We start from the raw sequence: 10,699 nt of genomic DNA on the forward strand, positions 1-10,699 counted from the left end.
ATTGTAAAAAGATACAAAATGTTTTCTCACGAACGCAATGAATTCTTAAAGAATTTAATACTTGAAAATGGAACGCGCTTGCATAGACAAATTCGCAACAGACTAAAAATATATTAGAGTTGTTTTTTTTTTTAATAAAAATTTATATACGCCAGTGCGGAAGCAATTTCATTTGTTTATTTATTGAAAAGTTTACTAGTCATTTCATAATTAACTTTTAACAACCCATATAATCAGTCCAAGTAAGATAGACTTTTGTTAAGCAAAAAAAAATAACTATGTTAAATTTTGTATGAACCATTGGAATTTTATTAAACGTACTAATTTATATTAAAAACATTTTTTTATTATTGGAGGGGGCAGGCGTGTTACCATTCGACCGACGTCGTTTTTAGAAAAATATCTCATAAAGAATATTTTTATAAACTTTAAACTGGATTTGAAGTTAAGTCATAAACGATACGTCGAATATTATCGGAACCAGTTACTTCATTGATATTTAGTTTACTTAACATTAAGTAACCAAACTTTTACATACGACACAGAACACGTTTTTCGGCAATTTAAAAATGTTATTAAGACAAAATGAATAAATACATCTTATTATTCATTAAAATAATACTTTTTGCCTTAAGAAGCCATTTTGGATTTAGGCTCAGGTTTCAACGCAGGACTAATTAAACAATAACTTGAAAACATCATTCTAAGTCTAGTTATTTAAAAGAGCAACTATGCGAATATCTCTCTCTTTTTTTTCAGTATTGCTTTATTGTAATGTTTACTTGAATAAATTACGTTTGATTTGATATGATAAATAATTACTTGTCACGTCAATAGTTTAAATTTAAAGCATTTAAAACTACTTTTAAATGAATATATATAATATAATAAACTGAAACATTCTCCAAAATACGCTGCATTCAGGGATCTTACTGATATATAATTTCGGATCTGGATATGGATACGGATATATGAATAATATTTACCAGTTTTAGTTACGGTTACGGATACGAAATTATTTCGACTTATCCGATTGTTGTGTTAGGTAGAAAATGTAAAAGAAAATACATATATTATATCATTTTGAATTTATTTGTAGGCTATAATTTAGTATTAGGTATAAATACAAAAAAAAAGATAGCTTTAACATAGCTTTAGCTAGCTTCACTCTTTAAGTATAACACCATTCAAAAACATAATTATAATAAATACATTTTTACCGGTTTTGGTTAGATTTGTGTCGGATATCCGATAGTTTCGGTTACCGTTCCGGAGCTAATATCCCTTGGTTACATCTTCATTATTAATACAGATAGATAGATGATACGATTTTATTTCATATATTAGTTTTTAGTTCTAGAGATTTTGGTGTAATCTGGTGAGACAGTGATTTATATTTAGTGAGACTGGCTTGTCTACCTTAATAAGAGTGCTCTCATTAATTGAATCTAAACAGAGAAATTGTAGTACGGTTATATTTCATCATGGTAATAATTTTATTTGGTCGGAGAGACTTGTAAACAATTCTAACCGCAATAACAAGAATACATTCGGTCGCTGATAATAAAATTGTTTACATCAAACCCGTTTTATTGGATCTATTTATTATATGTATTTATCGAAACGGGACAACTTTTTCTTTACATTTTCTAGGTCAAATTGCGTAATATTTTTTATATGTCTCAAGCTGACATTGTCGTAAATTAAAATGCTACAACTGCATCGGCTTGGCGAGCTTGTTCGATTGAGTCAAAAGTAAGGAAGATGACAGTTTTAAAATGCAAGTAAAGACTCCTGCCTGTGATGTACCTTCTGTCGTGCTGTATTTCCGTTTAATACAGCTCTGATATTGAAATAAAAATGATATTGCTTATATGTCAACAAAATATACTTTTATTGTATTTTGTTAAACCGCATTCACACAAATCGATTTAAGTAGAGCGACTGTTGAATCTAAAGTAAATTCAATCGTCTGAACTAATTCAAAGGTCTAAACCTGTCTGCGTTCATTTCTATAAGCATAATATATATTGGAAGCAGTGAATTGAATTTATTGTTTTTGTATGCGTTTTATTAATAAAATAGCTTTGATTTTTTATTACATTATTTTTAATTACAGATAGAATATTTTTGGGTGCGGCGGTTAAAGGATTACAAGGTTACAAGGTTGCATTTAACCGTATCATTATGTACCGTCAAGGATATAATTTCTAACGCAAAAAAAATTCATTTACAAAGGTAAATTCAGATTTTAGAACCCTGATAACAGAAACAGTAACATTTAATTTATGTTTTTATTAAGTGTAATTTTGTTTTGTTCCTATCAGGTGAAACCGCGTGTTCTTTTTTTTAAATTTGTTTTACAATTAGTACCAGGACAACAGAAGCAATGAAGAGAGTTTATTTATGTTTTTGTTAACTGTATTTTGTTTTGTTTCCTTTAACCCTCGTGTTTCTTTTTTTTAAATCAAATTTACAATTAGTACCAGGAGGACAGAAACAATGAAGAGAGGTTATTTGTGTTTTTATTAAGTTGTTGTTTTGTTTCTATTAGCTTTAACTCTCGTGTTTGTTTTTTTTTTTTTAAATCAAATTTACAATTAGTACCAGGACAACAGAAGCAGCATAGAGAGCTTATTTATGTTTTAATTAAACACGAAATAGTTAGTGACCGAATGTCACCAAATCTAATAATTTAGACTACCCGTAACCGCAGGGAGCGAAGGTCAGAATTCCCTACCGTAATTAAAACCGCATTGCTACAACTCCGCAGTCGAGAGAGGGTTTTGATTGTTAGTTTCAGGTCGTTTAATTATTCTGCCTTCAAATTATATAAAACCTCAAACTTTTTGTCATCATTTGAATATATATTTGACAACGTTTTGACAGATACACACATGCACATAGATACACACACAGACACATCTGATGTGTCTGTTGTGTATTTGTGTGTAGTAATTGTTCTTATTTCTTTTTCCTGAATTTCGGACATGAAGTCACTTTAATTTGAATTCTACATTTTGTTAAGGTTGGTTTGATTAAAGAAAGTATTTAAACATCAAAAAAGGATAACAATATTTTTTTAAACGTTTGTTTATGGAAGAAATCTATTTACCTAATTGATTTATACTCGTCATATATGTTCTGTACATACGACGATTGTGTAGGAAACGATATTTTAAAGAAGGTCACGGGATATTTAAAGTGATAAAACTCATATTTCACGGCTTCCGGTTTGAAACGACCCGATGCTAAATTTAAATTGCAATAAAAAAAAACGTTGTCTATGTTTACGTGACCTATACACACACACACACGCACACACAACAGTTATAACGTCACTGTCCCATTGCTCTGTCTGTGTGCTAATGCGATTGGGTTTATTTGTGAAGCTGATTAACTGAGAATTCAGTATCTGTTAGTGGAGTTGAGAGTTATACCCTCGTACCTTGGAAAGCACGCTAATCTACTGATCCAGAGCTTGATCTCTCTCACATCGAATTCACGTCTCACCCGTGGAAAATGAAAAAATAACCTATTAAAACATATAGTATATATTAACTTCACATTATAAAAGCCAAAGTTAGTTTTTTTTGTGTAAAATGGAGTGTAAAATTTGCCACCTGGTTGTGAGTGGTCACCACCGCCCAAAGACATTGGTGCTGTAAGAAATATCCCCTAAACATCCCTTACATCAAAATTGCAGCATCGACCTTGGGAACTAATTTGTTATGTTCCTTGTGCCTGTAGTTACTGGCTTATTTAACCTTCAAACCGGCGCATAACAATACCGAATACTGGTGTTTGGTAGTAGACATTGTGGTAAATAGATGGTATTTATCCAGATGGGCTTGTAAATAACCTTACCATCAAGTAATCAAATAGTGTTCACCGTAAAAACATACACGTTGTCAGAGGTGCAGGAAATGACATCGAGTAAATAATACTTGCCTTTTAATATAGATATATATCACCGTAGAATTGTAAAAACCGTTAGATTATAATCTATCTCGCGAGATTGTAAACTTCCGAAATATTGTGGACGGTGATTTAACTCACAATTAAGCGACAAAACTTTCTAATTGATAAACTACTTGATTAGGTTAGGTTAGAGTTTTTATTTAACCTTAATTAGCTTGTGTAGATTATAATCTACCGAAAAGTAATGCGTTAAATTGTAAGCAGTATGTTACATGTTCACAATCTCGCGAGATAGGTAAAGGTATTTAAAATTTGACGGTTTCAGATATACAAATTATTTATACATGATTATGTATAAATAAAATAATTTTTGTAACATGAAATTTTGTATATCCATAACATTAATCCTCTGAATTACGGCGACAATTAAATAAACGTAAAATTATTACTTTATTTAGTGAGAAAGTTCCAACGCTCTAGAAACTCAGGGCTGGCAAAAACGTCGTCGTTCTAAAATATATCTTTACAATCTGCTCTATACACATATGTAAAGCAGTTTGCGAGTTTTTAATGTTGTATTGTATGGCTGTGTGACAAATATTTTATGAGCCGTACAATTGAAAGGTCTTAAAATAGGTTTGATTTGTGGAATGATCTAAGTTCGGCCGTAAGTTGTTGTTGTTCGTGTGTGTGTGTGTAACTGTGGTCAATTTGTTTGTGTAAGTGTACGAATTATTAAATCTAGTGGTTAATTGTATGAGCTCAGAAATATCTTCAAATTTGATTCGGCTTTTTCTACTATAAAAAATAAAAAAATCGTGGGATACCAGGATCGAACAATGTTGCTTTTGCTGTATAATATGAATTAAATAACCGACAATGGAAAAATTAAAAACGTTTGAGTATTAAATGATAAGAATAAAAAGTGGTTTTAAAAGTCTTGGGTGGATTAAAACAACTGAGAGAAACTGAAAGAGAGGGTCACTTTGGTGAGGACATAAAATGAGGTGAGGAATTCTGCCTATTCACTCCACTGTAAATGAACTTCGTTCCAAAAAAATCTTCAGCATTCTTTTTCAAATTCATTAAGAGAATTAAGAATAGAAAAAAAATGCGATGCAATGTTTCAATATAAATATGACGGCGCATGATGCGCCATCTTGTTTATTCATACTGGTTGGAAAAGAGTGTCAATGGGAGTTGAACGGCGCTCTAGTGAAGCGTCGCGTCGATGGTAGCGTGGCAGCCATCTTGAATTGACTGAAATTCAAGATGACTGATATTTCCTAATAAAATGTCTATAAATAGATATATTATAAATCGCCTTATTTATATAACGTTTAAGTTTGATAAAAAAAATAATCCTTTTCGCATCATGCAAAATCAGTCGCGGAACTTTTTTTGGGCAGCCCTCGTTTGTATTCACGAGACCATCAAAACAAAAACAATAAAAATAGTCTCAGCTCAGTTGCTATATTTTTGGTTATGTCATTGTTCTGTTTGTCTGTCCTACGCATACATTGGGATTATATCACCTCTTCGGTTTGCTCTTAGGTTGTTGTTGCTGAATATGTACTAAGATCGAATCAAAATAAAGTTTTATGGACTGAGTCATGAGATATTGTGGATTTGAATTCGGTCAATGCATGGATCTTTTGCGACAAAGGAATTTTTTGTTTGAGTAAATCTGTTTTTTATTGTTTGATCTTGATAAGCAGCCTGGAAAGGCATCTATCTATGAGTATAAATGTTAGTGCTGTAAGAAATATTAACAGTTTCTCAAATTGCCAGTGCGTCATCAACTTTGGAAACTAAGGTAGTATATCCCTTATGCTTGTAGTTACACTGGCTCACCTACCCTTCAAACCGGAACTTAACAATACTAAGTATTTTTGACGGTAGCATTATTCAGAAAATTGAATTAAATGAAATTTTATATAATAAATATTAAAGTATCCTGTCCTATTTCGGAAAATAATTTATTTGTATGTGTTTTGACATTATAGTGCACTAATGTATCTGCAAGTACACTCTCTATCAATCAACTCTTGTAATCCGATTGGATGGCAAGCGAGGACCAGACTTTCCGAGATACGCTAGTGTACACTTCCAGGTTCACAGTTGGCAGGACTTTTTCCACCAATCAATTTTTAACCAATTTAGCCTGATCTTGGGCTTAAATCCAGGACCATGGGATCCGAAACCTTACAAGCTAGTCATCAGACCAACGAGGCAGTTCAACAATTTTCTATAAAAAGATTGGTGCGTTTAGTAACAAACATCTTAATTTATCATTCGTATTCAATATTAGTAACACGTCAGTGCACGTGACAGAAGTTTCATTTTGTAACGACGATGGAACTTTGCCCTCAAATTAAACTTTCAAATTTCACTAGCATCGTGTCTTAAGAGTTAAAGAAAAATACTCACCACTAAAGTGGAACAGTGCCGAGGATAAAACTTCGTAACCTTTTTTCCTAATGGGTAATGTCCTTGTAAAGGGTCAACGATACTTAAATATTGAAAGCATTTTAGATTATAGCCCAACCTTATCTTTGATATGTACAAATTCTCTGTATTTCTTTGTCTTTTTATTTTTAGGTAGCACTCTCCTCATCCTTGTAGCTTTATAAAAAACTTAAAGAATTACGTCTATTGTTATAAAAATATATTTTTAATGGATTATTGAGTACTTTTTGCGATATAAGTAATGAGTTATATATCAAATTTATGTATTAATATTTAGTTTTTTGAGACGCAAATAGAGAAAAGTCTGCAACATACAGGAATATGAATTTATAACAAGGCGTTAACGATGGACGGATGGCCAATCCTGAACCTACGAGGAATAGCTACTACTAGTCTTGTCTTGATTTTGATAAAACTATAACAGAATAATAAAATTTTTGTGATATTCTTAAAATAAAGTCGTGATATAAAACAATTAAGTTTCCGTTTAAAGTTAATTCAAAAACAGTGAATATAACAATGATATTATGTTAATGTATTCATTCTGTGGCGAGAGTGGCCATAACAGCCCCATAACCCACCACAGCGAGATCTGCACTGCAGTATAAAGCGAGCATTTAATCTTTTTACGACTTAATTTGATATTATCAGGTTTAAATTCAGCGAGGTTACTTCGAGAGGATTTTTTTTAAAATATTTCTTTCAATTTCTTTCTTTCTCTGTTCTGCGTTCAGACTTTTGCTTTCGTGCCAGGTTGTATATTTTATATTCATTTGATAGACGAACGAAGCATTCATTTGATAGACGAGCAAATAGGTCACTTGATAATAAGTCGTCACCAGTTCATTAGAATTTACATTTTCATTACATTAGCAGCCTGTAAATTTCCCACTGCTGGGCTAAGGTTTGGACTTTGGAGCATATTTCACCACGTTGCTCCAATGCGGGTTTGTGGAATACACATGTGGCAGAATTTCGTTGCAATTAGACATGCAGGTTTCCTCACGATGTTTTCCTTCACCGCAGAGCACGAGATTAATTATAAATACAAATTAAGCACATGAAAATTCAGTGGTGCCTGACTGGGTTTGAACCCGAAATCATCGGTTAAGATGCACGCGTTCTAACCACTGGGCCATCTCGGCTCTCAAGAAATATTAACAATTTTTTACAATTGACCTTGAAAACTAAAATATTATGTTCTCCGTCACTTACCCACCCTTCATACTGAAGCACGTAATGTTACCTATTTTAGGTACTACAGTACCGTTGCTTAATGGTAAAATACGTGATGGCAGTGAGGAGCGGGTGGTATCTACCCAGACTGTCTTGCACAGCCCTATCAACAAGTTAAAAAATTTCTAATGCTACCTTTGTTTTTTTATACTTTCAATGTACATAAATCATTTAAATTGCCCGAATATATATGTATATGATGAATTTCTATCCTTGAACAGAACCCTTTTCCTTTAAACAGGCCAATTTGATTTTAAAAGGTCGATTAACTCATCCAACGTTACATAACAGAAAAATCAACAAAATATATTTATATGTTTAGGTTATAAAGTGTAACACATGTACATACATATAATAAAATAACTCCCGAACACACTTTCATCATAGATAAATGTAGCAATTAAATATAATAAATTTATGATCTCTATATAAATAAATTGCGTAAGATAAATCGAATCGATGAACAATTTTAGAATCTGTTGCGTTCACATTTCTGTAAACAACGTTCAGTGTATGATTATAAACACTCGTTTCTATTCGATTACAAACACACTCGATACATTAACGATTATTCGAATATAGAATCCTTTTATTGCTCGAATCGAACTTGTTAAACAACCCTACACGATCGATTTGCAATTCGATGACGATAAAACGTAAAATTAAAAATGTATTTCGGTTTTGTTTAAGTGTTTCGTTTGTTTTTTTTTTTCACGATTATTGTTTTGTATCGGATTTATCCGTTAATTGTTTATATTTGATTTTGAGATTAGTTCTATTATAAGCTATTTGAAAATTGTTTCGCCAGTGAAATCTTTCGGTGGCAAAAATGTTCGGCTATTGTTTGTAATGACTGATTGCAGTTATTTTAAACTATTACTTACTATTCGAAGTTATGGCCGTATTTATTAGTGGCGTATATGTGGGAGATAATATTTTTAATCAAGTTCCGGTATTACAACACGGTTGTGTAATTGAATCAAATGACAAGTCTTTATAAGAAGCTCGACAGATGTCAACAGATCAGAAGTGGTTCAGTGTTGAACACGGCACTATCGGTTGTCTGAACTGTTTATTTGGTAATAATCCAGGTGAGCGTATCGTTGTATTTAATCTGTATTAATGCAATTTAACTTAATTGTTTTATATGGAATTCATTGTAATCAGTGATTAGAAATAAGTATAATTACCTGCTATTATATTAAATATATATTTTGCTTACATATAAATTGGTTTTACTATTTATTTTGCCATTCGTTCTCTCACATATAAATAGTTATCTGGCTCTTAAGGTGAAAGAAGACGTCGTGAGGAATTCTTCTTGCTTCGAACCAACGTTCTAACTCTTTGCTGCACTGGGTGAGCGTGGTGGACTATGTTTAACTATTCTCATAATGAGACAGCTCGTCTTCAGCAGTGGACAGCTTATTAAAAAGGTGACATTATTATTATTTAGGGTCAGCTTCTGTTAATTCATACGCTTGGAATTCAGGATTCAGTCCTGTGACAAATTAAAATTGCCAATAGTAAACGTATCTATATATTCAAATTTAATACACTTCTATAGATGACATTATATTTTTTCGCTAGTACCTACGAGTAAGTTTGGGTACTTGATACTTTTGAATCGACATAAAAAGCAAGCCAGACCGACGAAGGAGTCGAACGAAGCAGAACAAGTTGAATAATAAAACAAAAATCTTGAAATTCAGAGGAGACCTTCTATTCGTAATGTTGAGGTAGTGTTTTGTTCCGATTGAGGATTTTTCAAAATTTTAATTTCAGAGGAAATCCCTTAATGTTTCACCCAGTTAACTCATAAAAAATATTTAATGTTATTTGAAATTAAACGTGTACTGACTCAATCCTAAAAAGGATATCTTTCAGTCGGTTTATAGTACTGGGTTAATATTCTTTAGATTTAACATTTGCTATGTAATTGACATTAAATTACATAACTATTAGCTCACCATTAAAATACCGGCCGTGGTTGCGCTCCCGTGAGAGGGTGGTGTGGTATCATGTAGTTCGGATAATTAGTTAAGCAAAATGCAACTAAATAAAAATACCTTTGAATTTATAATATTAGTTAAGGTACGATTTTGCGATTAGACATACCCGTTTTTTGTCCCGTCGATGCTATCACATCGGCGAACGCTGACTCTATAGGACACACTTTAAACACACACCATACCCGCCGGCGGGGTCGAGGTCCCTCGTTTATTATTAAACGGATAGACGAATACGGAAGACGGGTCTCTGAGCACACAGCGACCTCCAGACGTCGTCGGCGTTCTAAGCCGAGGTCCGGCCTTACAGGAGGCGCCCTTAGGATGCGCGTATTCTGAGCCCTTCAGTGGTCTCTCAACATCTGACAGAGTCTTCCGCGACTCGCCCACCCGCCCGGTGACGCTGTAGAGGCACTCTGGCCAACAGCAATTGTCAATTTGAAAAAAAAAGCGACTATTTGTACATCTTCCCTAGCTTTAGTTATAACCGTTTTTCGTACAATATGGTGTAGAATAGTAGATAATTATTATTAATAAATAGTAAACGTTGATTTGGTTGCAAATTATTAAAATATAGATTTTAAACATATATACCTATATGTAATTGAATGCTTAAGGTCGGAATCCGTCCGGTTCTCTTTGATGCGTTTTCTTTGAAATCATTGTTTGAATGCGGGTTCTACTGAAAAATTCACACGCCCCTTGCAGTTTTCTGAATGTGATTTCTTTCCAAGAATCAGACGAATTCTTAGAAGTTTAACACTTCAAATACTTAATACATTGGAATAATAGTTTGTCTTTTTTTAATAATTTCAAGGTCATTCATGTACATTTGAATTCTGATAGTGTATATCGCCCACATATTCTATCGGTGTATGAGATACGAAACACTTCTCACGCTATCAATCACAATGCGCCGACAAGTTACTATAGACACAAGGGACATAACATCTTAGTTCCCAAGGTTGGTGCCGCATTGACAGTATAAGGAATGCTCATTGATTCTTACAGCGTTTATGAGCGATGGTGACCACTTTCCATGCGGTCCATTTGCAACTGGGACA

The sequence above is a fragment of the Vanessa atalanta genome, chromosome 24 (genome assembly GCF_905147765.1).
Source record: "Vanessa atalanta chromosome 24, ilVanAtal1.2, whole genome shotgun sequence".
NCBI lineage: Eukaryota > Metazoa > Arthropoda > Insecta > Lepidoptera > Nymphalidae > Vanessa > Vanessa atalanta.